Source organism: Culex quinquefasciatus, chromosome 2 (genome assembly GCF_015732765.1).
Source record: "Culex quinquefasciatus strain JHB chromosome 2, VPISU_Cqui_1.0_pri_paternal, whole genome shotgun sequence".
Lineage (NCBI taxonomy): Eukaryota > Metazoa > Arthropoda > Insecta > Diptera > Culicidae > Culex > Culex quinquefasciatus.
The window spans coordinates 194306566-194319423 of NC_051862.1; the positions used below are offsets into that span (position 1 = coordinate 194306566).

The following is a 12858-nucleotide window of genomic DNA, read 5'->3' on the forward strand; positions in this document are numbered from 1 at the left end:
GAAATTTCAGCAAAAGAAAGGTCAAATTATTTGGCTGAAAATTCAGTAATTTTCTTGTGGCATTTTGACAGATCATTTGCTGAAGATTCGGCAATCGTTGCTGGTATTTCAGTTATAAAAATTTGATCTTGCTTGTCATTAAAAATGTTTCCAGTACTGTTATTTGTACATTCATTTCATCAATCGTCCAAACCTAACAAAACAGGTGTTTAGCATCGAGGCATTTGTTATTAACATTTTTCTTACCTTGGTTTCTAAAGATCACAATACAAAATTAAAACACACAACACGTTTGAAAGAGGATTTTCTCTCGGCTGCATCCAAACAATAAGTCATAAGTGACATTTCAGTTTGACAGATATGCAGTTACTGATTTTTCAGCAATGTTTTTGTTCATTACCGAATTTCAGCAAAAGTGATGATTACTGAATCACAATCAGTTAATTATTTTACTGAAATGGCAATCCAAAATTTGCTGTGTATGTTTACGTATTTTTAATGTTAAAAAAATGACGAGGGGAACATGAATGCATTATATTTTCTTAACACAAAATTAATATGAAAGTAACTCAATTAAAAATTCAGAACATACCCTATGAATATCCTTTGAATATGACATGAAATTTCATGAAAACTTGAAAAAAAAAGAGTTTTATTTGTTGATAATTCTGGAGCAACATTTGAAAGGGGCGGTACGACATTGCTCTTACGGCCTTTGATTGCACGCATTGCACGCGTTTAAATGGAATCAAAGGCCGTAAGAGCAATGTCGTACCGCCCCTTTCAAATGTTGCTCCAGAATTATTAATGCATCGACTGACCTCTCGATCATTTGGCTTTATTTTTGTTTTTTGACGTTTGTTAGTTTTTAAAACTGGGTTACATCAAGCGCCCAGTTAAAAAGCAAACCAGTTAAACAACACTTACCGAACTAGTACTTTACTTAAGTATTGTATATTCCATCTAAATTACGATATATCGGAACAGTGTTGCCAGTACGGGAAGTCTTGACTCGGGTTCTTTTTTTGTCAACTTCACAACTAATGTTCCGGGTGCAATTTTAATGAACTTTATTAAGGTGCTCAAGATATCTGGCAATGATAATTGTGAAAAAGAGTACATGGTATGTGTTCGAAGAAATATGTACAATAAGGTGTAATATGGTGTTATAGTTTGGAAATGATTGGTTTTGTCTTATGTTGACCTATTTTTTTGCTTACCCTTAAAAATTTCTCTTAAACTCAATTAAGTTTAAAATGAAAGTTTAGAATTTTGTTCAGATTCGAAAAGTACTTTGAATTTACATAAAATGACATGTCTCTCGAACAGTTGAATAACGGGAAATGGCAGTAATTTTTTTAATATTTTTTTTAAAACTAATTAACTAACAATTCATAGAACTTTTGTTGAAAAATCAGTATTTTTCGGAATTTTCAGTAGATCATCAAACTGAGCGTCCAATTTTATACAAAAGTCCCTTTGACCTCAAATTTCTATCTACTCACGGTTTCGAGCTAGAAATCATAGAAAATGTGCCTTAGTAAAAATCGAATTCGTGGTCAGGAAACAAAATTATCAAATAGAGCGAATTTTCATGTAAATCAAAAAAGGATTGGGACATTTTTCCGATTTTGTGAGTTGGCGGAGAAAAAAAAAGAAATATTAATTAAAATTTGTTTAATGGCGATTGTTATTTTGTAAAAGCAGAAACGAATATTATGATATTAATAAAACTTGCAATTCGATCATTTAAATAGCTTGATTCCTATTTGATGAGCATTATTGGAAAATCATTCCCAATTTCCACCCCATTAGCCAAGTTCATTGCTGATTACCTCTGAGTCCCCCTTCGCGATGCATAAATCCGTCGTCCAAAAAAAGCGTCTTACAAGGCGCTTAATTTCGAAGTAATTTGCACCCCTCACCTGGTGAGCTTTTGGTGAGCCTTTTTTCTGTCCATAAAACATTAATACGATCGCGAGTTGTTTTTTTATTATTTTGCGAGGATTGCAACGAGCAATGATGATGATTATGGGTTCGGATTTAATAACGCGCGCATCCACCAATATCGACTGCAAAGTGCGTTTTTATGGGCGAAATGTAGTTTTTCCACCTCGCCGTAAACGTGATACCGCGTTTTTGTCCTACAAATCCATTATCAAAACGGAAGTGCCCGCCGTCGCCGTGGCTGGGGCCATAAATTGATTCAAATTGCTCAATTTACATTCGCCGGTCAAACAATCAACACGCTTATCTCGGCCTAAACACAGGCCTCCCCGGCCGCACCCTTCCCGCGGTTAGCGGAACCTACACAAAAGTAGTAATTAAGTTCGACTTAAACCAAAGTGAAGGTTATCGCCAATCAAAGAGTTGGTCCCCGAAACGGTAGCCCTCAGAATCGTCACGCCACGCCACGCCACGCACAACTCGCCTGTGTCAAGGACGCCCGTCGGATGAAAAAATTCCAAAGAAATCAATGTCGCCGTTGGAATCTCTCGAACAACTTCAAGTCCAACTTGAAACGGCATGCAAATCGCACACACCGACTCGTTCGACTTCATTGACGCCGGCCGAAAAAAAACCTCAACGACTGGAAGAAACAGTCACAGTCGCAAAGAGGTATGCATGCAAATCGGCTGGTTTGGCCAAGCCGGAATTTCACACCCTGAATCAACGAGCTTTTGAGACGGAGAGGTGACGACGACGACGGCTTAACCCGTCGCAATCGTTTGAAGGTCAGTTCCGCACTGATATGTTTTGTAGCGAGAGTCAACGCTAACGAATCTTCAAATTTCTCTGACCACAACGCTACAACCCAGCTGGAACTCGAAACTGACCAAGAAGTTGCTCAAACGAATGTGCCACCAAAGCTGCCGTAGTGTAGGTTAAAGGCTGCTGTCTGAAGAGAAATGCCTGTTCCATGAGATCATGGGGCGAGTCGTGACGTATGGACTGATGTGTGTCCGTGTCCACACGATGTCACGGTTCGGGGTGGCCGAATTGCTCTGCTAATGTGACAGCATTTGGCAGTTTACCGTGAGAGCTACCGAATTAATTCTTTTTTGATTAGAATTTCGTCAGCGTGTTCTGTTTCTTGAGTAAACAGGGCGAGACGTGTTTTTTAAAAGGTAGAATATATTTATAGAATTGATAAGATTTCAGAAAAAAATATTCAGAACACTGCGGAATTCAGTGTTCTCAGAACAAGATTGTTCGATTTTTGTCGGTTTTGTTTTAAAGATAGTACTAAAAACTTTTAGCAAGTATATTTTTAGAATGGTATTTGATACACATTTCAATAAAATCTGGAAACCATATCACAAAATGTTGAAACCTGACTTTTAATATCAAGGAATCGTGAGTACAAATACTTTTTATTTTGTTGTAAAAACGAAGGATTTAAACAGTCATGCCTCGGTTTAGCACCGCATATGGGGGATGCAAAACTGAGGCGTGCATAACCGAGGCACAGAGCTTATGGGATTTTGGCTATATGGGAGACATTGGCTTTAATCGTACGAAAAATCATGCAAACATCAAAAAATTATAGTGCTTTGGAATCGGGATGATGTCAGCTATCCATTAAAATGTGAAAATTTTCACAAAAATACGTATTTTTCCTGTATTTCGAAAATGCTTTTTTTTCTCTAAAGAAACCAAAAATATATTGTTATTGCAATATGGGTATCAAATGATCAGGTTTTTTTCATACATTTTGGATGTAATAACAACATTATTAGAAAATACTCAAAATTTTCACAAAACTACGTCTTTTTGAAAAAAAACCCAAATTTAAATTTTTACAATATGAGTATTAAACGATCGGGATTTTTTCATACATTTCGAATGTAATAACAACATTTTTAGAAAATACTCAAAATTTTCACAAAACTACGTATTTTTGAAAAAAAAACTTAAAATTTCCGTTTTTACAATGTTGATATCAAACCATCGGAATTTTTTCATACATTTCGAATGTAATAACATTTTTTTTGGAAAATACTTCAAATTTTCACAAAACTACGTATTTTCTAAAAAATTACTCAAAATTTCCGTTTTTACGATGTGGATGTCGAACGATCTGGATTTTTTCATACATTTCGAAAGTTATTAAAAAAAATGAAAATACTCAAATTTTTCACAAAACTACGTATTTTTGAAAAAAAAATGATTTGATTATTTGATACCCATTATTTCAAAAACGGAAATTTTGAAAAGTTTTACAAAAATACGTAGTTTTGTGAAAATTTTGAGTATTTTCAATAAAATATTGTTATTACATTCGAAATGTATGAAAAAATTCCGATCGTTTCATACCCACATAGTAAAAACGGAAATTTTGAGTATTTTATTCGAAAATACGTAGTTTTGTGAAAAATTACAGTATATTCTAAAATTTTTTTTATTACATTCGAAATGTATGAAAAAATCCCGATCGTTTAATACCCATATTGTAAAAATTTAAATTTTGAGTATTTTATTCGAAAATACGTAGTTTAGTGAAAATTTTGAGTATTTTCTAAAAATGTTGTTATTACATTCGAAATGTATAAAAAATCCCGATCGTTTGATACCCATATTGTAAAAATTGAAATTTTTAGTATTTTTTTTTCGAAAAAACGTAGTTTTGTGAAAATTTGGAGTTTTTTCTAAAAAATTTGTTAGTATATCCGAAATGTATGAAAAAAACTGATCATTTGATACCCATATTCCAATAACAATATATTTTTGGATTCTTTAGAGAAAAAAAAAATGCACTTTCAAAATACAGGAAAAATACGTATTTTTGTGAAAATTTTCATGAAATAATAATTTTAATGGATAACTGACATCATCCCGATTCCTAAACACTATAATTTTTTGATGTTTGCATGATTTTTCATACGATTAAAGCCAATGTCTCCCATATAGCCAAAAACCCATAAGCTCTGTGCTGGGCCGTGCTTAACCGAGACAGCTAAACGGTGCAAAACCGGGGCAGTGCAAAACCGAGGCGTGCAAAATCGAGGCATGACTGTATTACAGTCCAGACTCGATTATCCGAAGTTCGATTATCCGAAGTTCGATTATCCGAAGGTTTGTATGGGACTTAGGATAATGGAATCACAAAAAAATATGTTTTTTTTTCTTTTTTCATTTTCTTATTTTTTTTTTAATCGAATTCGAGTTCTGCAATCCCATTTTAGTCAAATTTGAATGTTTCATTGCCATAAAAATGATCAAATCTAGAGTTCTTACTAGAGCTCGACAATAAAAAATAAGACATTGAAATATTTTTATCGTGATTCGATTATCCGAAGTGTAATTTTTCTGAGACCTTCGGATCATCGAGTCTGGACTGTATATTCTTGAAAGGTATTAGAAAAACATTTTCAATGATGCCTGGCAACCCTATCCAAAATTACCGAAACTTAACCAGACATTCCGAGATTTTTGTGAAATTGGTGAATTGGTGAAAAGTTTTTTTTAAATCGATGGGTCTAAATCTGGCAACTCTGTACTCAAATTGACACCTGAGAAAATTTCAAATTTCAATTTGAATTTTTTAATGAAAAGGATTTTTGGAACCATCCCACTGTACATTATTCGGTAGTATTTGGAAACCTTTTCGATAATTTGTGAACATTGGTGATCTGGCAACACGATCGCAATACATTTTCGCTTTAGCTAAACTTATTTTATTACATATTAGAAGTTGGATATTTGATAGAGAATTATGAAAACTGGGAACACTCCCAAAAAATTGCCGAATTGTAATTAATATTCCCTCGTGAAAACATAAGTTGAAGTAAGACATGAATGCCACAAAAGTGGTAAAATGTCTATAATAATAAAAAAAAGTTGAAGTACCACTTTATTTCAAGTTCACAAGGAATAATCAGCTACCTCTGAACGTACTCACTAAAAGCCAGCTTCGCATAAAAATACTGCCCTGTCAGTGGCTACTGACGCCGATGTGCCATGTGGTCGCACGGAAAACGGCCCCATCCGTATGTCATTCGCGCTGCAGCCCCACTCACTCGCATTTGCAGTGTAACTGTTGTGATTCCTGGAACAGAACATCACCGACGCCATAGTCGTCATCACTTCACTGCCGCGTAGAATAACAGCGCTGATGAAGAAGACGTATTACAAGCTGCTACTACCCGCTGCTGGTAAACTAGTCTTTTATACACCTTTTTTCCGAATGTCCCACCAACAATCGACTCGGTACTTCTGTGCTGCAGCGCAATCAACGCGCGAGGCATTCGTCCCCATTCTACAACATCAACCCCGGTGAGCTGGCTGGCTGGCCATTGTCTCCCTTCCCATGCCCTGGTGGCGAACAGCCCTGACTGACTGGGATTGCGTATACGACGGTCGTCAACGCATGGAGAGACCTTCTACCCACCGCGCGCGTTTTTCCCAAGTCAGCGTAGTGTAACTCCACCAATCGAGAAAGAAACCCAGAGTTAGACATTTTTATTATGCCCACATGGAGGCAACTAATTGCCGTGTACCAGAACATGCAGCGGGGCTTTGTGCAGTCTGCAACAGGTCCGCGCATTGTCTTCCGAGCTGCACTTTTTTCGCCGCGCTGATTTCGTGTACTTTGGCAAACAACTTAAGGGTGTCGCAACGGAAATTGCCCAAAGTTTGCGTAGCGAATTAAATCAGCAGCACCCCCTTAGTTGGCTATCTTGAACGAAATTTAAGTCATCTTTCGAAAGACTGGTGAACCGCTAAGCGCTCGCGGTGATCACACCTACTGCCAGAGAGCGGTGTGTAGCCCAGTTTCAGCATCAACTGCTCGTCAATTTGCGGACTGATGAAGTCGTAAAACGATTGACAGATAGCATTGTTCTCCGAGTGGGGGGGACCTACGACGCGCTTCTTCCATTGCTTCATTTCTAGGTTACGGGGTGTTTCTGGGTTATGTGTGACCCAACCCCGCAATGATGACACTCAACGTTACCTGGTTGGGGGTTGGTTGGGGGGCGTTGATATCAATCTCGCTACGCACCAAACTTTAATTTACTCCACCTTCATCAACCTTATCGGTGGGCCGCGTGTCCAATTACGCCCAAAATTCCAATCTTCCTCGTGTGACGAGGAAGGTACAACCCCAGCAGGTGACATGACACGGCAGGTCTTCACCGCAGAAAAACGCTTATCATTAAATGCTGCGTCTCGTGACGCACCGGCCCTCCACCATCTGCGGGGGGGACAGCACTTTCTCTCGTGCTTCCGGATAGTCTCGGACTATGTCATCGTCAATAATTGCACAGGCCTGGCGTGTGTTGTTCCGCCATGAACAGGTGTACCTCGCAGATCAAAGCGGATCGTCGTGATGTGCTTCCAATGTAATGCTTGCCCTTCTCCAATCCCCTCGCATGTTCAAACCACGCCAGCGGCAACTCTGTGACGAAACACTCTTTCGCCCTAGTAGATTCTCTACGTAATCATACGGCTCGAGAACCGGTCTACGCGCACAACATCGCCAGCAGACGACCGGAACTCTGTCTGGCACCGCCCCACAGTCGAACGACGATTTGTTATCAGTATCGGAAACTCTCTCTCTCTCTCGGCTTTTATAATAGCTCATGTCATGTTCGTTTCCCTTTTTGCAGCCGCCGACGGTGGCGCCGCCAGAGTCAACCCCCGACTCGGTTCTGGGGGGGTTGTTCGACAGGCTCTGTGGCACATTGAACCAGATAAATAGGACGAAGTACGACGAGTTTTTCCGGACAAAGGACTTTGCATTTGCAGCAGCAGAGTCATCGTCCTCTTAACAGGTCGCGCCGCGGCGACGACGACCAAGAGGATTAGGACGGAGGTGTGGGAAGGATTTGATAGTTGGACGACCTGGATCTTTGTTTTGAATGGACAACGGGGATTTAAACAATGAGAGATACCTTGTAACTGTCAGGAACGAGCTTAGATTAGGGGTTTTGTTGAAAATGCAACTACCGAACTGAAAAAAATACGATTATCCAACTGAGATGACAGAACTCTCAATCTGGTGGTTGAATGGTGTACGGTCGAGAGCATTATACTCACAAATTCTCGATCAGTTCAAAAGGGTCAAACTCTCCATCCAAATCGAGATCATTTCACTCTGACTCGTCTATTGTTTATCTGTCAATCCGTGATGTAATTTGGTATTCACTTGGATGTCAGATGGGGGTACATTAGCGTTACATGAAGGTCTGAAACCTGTATGAAACCATTGTTTAACTAGTAACGTCTTCTATACTTTCAATTATTTAGCTTTTTTTCTACAACTTGCTCAAAGAAAGACCAATAACTCATTCAAAAACACCTGTAAATCGGCCACCGACCACCATCCAAGACTCGGAACCGGTGAGGTGTGCAAAAGTGGGATGTTCCCCTCTCTTGGAAGCACCGCGCGTGCATCGTGTCCGCAAGCTGTGACCATCAGTCCGAGGGGGGTGAGGCCCATTTGGAGGCGCCTCTGGAATTGAGTGGATGAAAGCAAAATCCGCACCGACATTGTTTTATACATTTACCGACTGCGATGGCTGCGCACATTTTCGCGAGTAAACTTAACAGTCCGGTGAGAATCAGTGATGCCTCCCACCCGCGATGGATGCAGATGCGAACCGAGGTATGCGATTTTCTACTGGATTCCGCAGATTTACGCGCGAAAGGAATGCTGCTGTTTCGCTTTCGAAAATGATGTCCATCACGGCCTGGGTCCGTTCCATAATTCATGCCGAGAGGCTTACATGGGTCGTATATCTGTCAAAATCGACCATCATTTAATTGAATCAGCTGATTTAGTGCTGCTGCGCGAGGTGTTATGACTTGTTTGTCCGAATCATTTTTCACTTTTTAAGGCGCTGTCTTAATGCCACAAAAGTCTGTGTGTTCGTAGACGCCATTTTGCATTACAAACATCTTGTTATCCAACGAACACGTCTTAATTACTTTTCATAACTAAATTTTTAATTTCCGCGCGTGCTCGCGCTTTCCAATCTTTTTACGATCGAAACCTTCGCAGAAGAATTTCACCAAAAAGCAAAAGTGGTTCGATTCGTAGACCTTCGAAAGATGCGTCGAGCCCGCCACCAATCGGTGCCAAGGTGTCCACCCGGTATGCATCACGTGCTGCGCCCCAGCTCTTTAACCGGGTGTCTTCATTTTCTTTGATTGATCTTTTCTTCTGAAAATTGATTCGATGGTTTTTGGCTGATCGATTGAAGCATGTGTTGAGAAACTGGCGCTGAGGCTGATGGTCCAACTCCTAACTTCATCCTATGGTCATAACACTTGCTTAGGGCGTATCCCAGATCTTCTACCAGTCTAATACAGAAGTCTGCGAAATCTTGAAACGACCATAAAAGCTCCCAAACAAAGTTGTTGAAATTAACCGACACGACTCCGGCTTCTGATGATTTAAAGCTCCGAATTCTCTAATTTTGACATCTCCAACTTCTCAGACTCTGATTCGAACTTCAAGCGATGGGATTGCTGATAACTTGTTAGACCAGTCTTTCAGTTGAGCTCTACAAATTCGGCCGATTTCGACCATTTTTATTTTTTGATTTGGCTCAAACTTTGTGGGAACTTTCCAAATTTTCCCAAATTTCCCAAAATACGTATTTTTTTTATTCTCGAGATTTTTTGATATGATTTAGAAGACAAAAACCCGCAACTTTTGAGCCATAGAGAAACATGGTCAAAAAATCTGCCGCTGAGTTATGAATTTTTGAAAAAATAGTAATTTTTGGAAAAAAATGAATTTCCAATCGAAAAATACTTTACAGATTTTTTGATAAAGGACTCTGTTTTTTCAAGATATAACCACCGAAAGTTTGATATCGACATTAGAAAATTGTGGGTTGTTTGGGTGAGACTTAAGAGCGAGTTCACGAGCAAAGCATACCCATCTCGCATCGACCTCACCAATCTGCCTGCAATCTTCAGGGGTTGTTTGTACATATAAAACTAGCATCTGGCCAAAATATGAGCACTCTAGGTCAACGGGATGTGGGGCAAATCGGGACGCAAAGTTTAAAGGTTCAAAAACGTCAAAAATCTTAAAACGGCTAAAACTTAGGCAAAATTCAATTAAATTTCAAAATTCTAAATGCATCTGAAAGGGCTTGAAAAATGCAACAAAATGCAGGGTAGAGCATCCCGATTGATTAAAGCTAAAGGGGGTTATTGGCGTTTTAGTGAAAAAATAGCATAATTTTCAAACTCAAATAAAAAAGTGTTCCATCCAGATATCAACTCGGTTCGACCTGTAGGGGACATCTGGGACTACCATCTGAGACTAAGATCGGTTTGGGTAAGGCAGTTTAACATATTAAATAGAATTTAATTAAATATGTCTTTATTGAACTCTCTTATAATAATTACATTTCATTTACATTCTAAGTGGTATGGCTAAATGCTCTTCATCTTTGTTGTATTTTTCGTTTTATTATTAACTGTTCACATTCATTCATTTATTTCAAATTGTTTTACATTTTTGCATTTAATCGAATACATTTGGGTAAAAAAAAAGAAAAAATCACTTATATTAAATAGATACTTTTACTTTTAGTGAAGTTTTTGGTTGTAATTTTTTGCTCGGGGACCCCTTAGATCCCATTTTCTGGTGATAATTTTGTCATATTCGTGTTCATGCATAAAAATGTTTATTTTGATCCATTTTAACCCTTTAAAAAATAAAAGTTAAAAAAAATCTTCGATTCTCATATATTGAGAATCAGGTTCGTTTCCAAGGATACTAGATGACACCAGAAAAAGCAGCTTCTTATCTTTGCTTATAATCTATGTGTTAAAAAGTTATTTAAAACCCAAATAAATTGCAAGTAAAAGTATGTTGATCAAAACTGCTTTTTTTTGCATATGAATGCTTTTACTTTCAAACCACGTCGAACCACGTCGGCTCTACCAAAACAAAAATAAACAACCTCAAGTCCGCTATCGCGCCTTATTTAGCTCCAAATCTCCCCCAAATCTTCGGCCACACTGATAAAACATGGCCCCCAAATGACGCAGCTGAGCGCCCCCTCCCTCGTGGTCAGTCGCCGTAACCGGTTTGTGTGTGTTTTAAAATGCGTTCCCAAATCGCTGCAATCAAAACACACCTCGAAAGGAAAGTGTGACCTTAAGAAACGGTTCGCCGCTGATGCCATCGCACACACACACACACACACACACACACACACGTGTGACGGGCGTCTTTCACTTTTCACGGAGCCTTCGCGGCCAGGTTGGTATTAAAAATATATAAATTTTTGTGATATCAACCAGCGACTTTCGCTTTTTTGCCGCGGGGCCACTCTGCTGGGGCGTGGTACATGGTCGGTTGAGCCCAAAAGACGCGGGGCGCTGATCTCGCGCCCAGATCTCGACCCGAAAGTCAATGTCAGCTTGGAACCTTCAGCTGTTCCTCGCGTAGATTCCATCCGCTAGTTCGAGGCCCTAAACGAGAATAAAATTGGCCAGCTCACCAAGTAGAGATCGACCAGAATCGGAGAGGGCATCCGAGTGTGAACTTGGAGATCTTGACAAATACAGCGCGGTGCAGCAGCAACCACCTACCTGAAAAGGTTGAAGAATGCTCGATTATTTAACAAGCCAGTGAACTGGATCTTGCCATTCCTGGTGTAGATGCAGCAGGTACGCGCGTTTGCGGACAGCTGCTGGCAGCTGTTCCGATGAGGCTCGGTCCAAAAAGGACAGTTGTCTCACTGTATGGCTGGGAAGCAGCGCATCGAATTGAAGAATCGATCCTATAGAGACGCGGTGATCTCGAGTGAGTGTGAAGCTACAGCGCAGCGAAATGCAACCAAGAATCAGCAAAAGAAGCAAGGAAGCCTTACGGATCGTCGTCGTGAGAAGAGAGGTGAAGAAAACCAACACAACACGGCAAAGTTCTGTATACGGAATCCCTGTGTCGAGGTTCGTTTTCTTTCTTGTGCTACCACCACCTTCCGCGTCGATCGAACGTCAATGAATCGGGCTCATTCATGACTCACACACATGCCCAGACTCAAAACAGTTCACAGTTGGAACGGATCTTGCCGACGCGGTTGAATAGATTTTCGGACTCGGAGAGGTGTGTTTGTCGGAGGAAAGAATTCCTGAGAAGAATCCCGGCGACGATAAGTAATAGCTGTGCGAACCTTCGCTGGAATGCCGGACTGCTTGAATTGCTCAATGCGATTTTTTGTTCTTATTGGCGCGGTGGTGGCCGATAAGAGGTGCACGACCTTTGCTGTTATTATTGTTCACCGAGCCGTCAACTTCCGTTGACGTTATCACGAAAGCGTGAATGGACAGCAATTGGAGCTAATTGGACAGAAAATTGATTTGCTTGTTTTGAAGAGTTTCATTTTATTTGTATTAAGTTCTGAAAAAAGCAGTAAGCAACTGCACAATTTTGATACAGTACAGGTCAATTCAGTTTAAAATGTGTTTCAACCTTAATTTTTCAATTGACGGTATCTTCACTTACTGGACCGACTTTCAAAGTTAAAAAATAGGCTTATGTAAAATTGTGTGCCTTTTTCAGTTAAAATATTTTCAAGATTATCGATACAATCTAACATTTATGATAGACATAAAACACTCTTTTGAGCATTTTCAAATTTAGGAATTTGGTGGTTAAAAATTCGGGATTTTTTAATTTATTTTTTTAATGGCAAGATATTTTAACATTCTGCGGTTCTAAATAACGTCAGTCTGGCTAAATGCGACGGTCTGTTCTGACCTGTAGGTTGGATGCGACTATAAAGCGCACTTTGAGTACACAGAAAAAAAAGTTGAATTTTGGAATGTTGAAAATTTGGTAGGTTGAATATTACCTCTTTATTTGTGTAATATTGCATAAAAAAT

General features: G+C 39.4%; 1 protein-coding gene across 7 annotated transcripts in view; it reads left to right on the top strand.

The window, feature by feature from the left end:
• The window catches only part of LOC6034881 (signal-induced proliferation-associated 1-like protein 2), an 89757-nt gene that overhangs the window by 1603 nt on the left and 75296 nt on the right, over nt 1-12858 (top strand). The gene's annotated exons all lie outside the window — the stretch shown is intronic.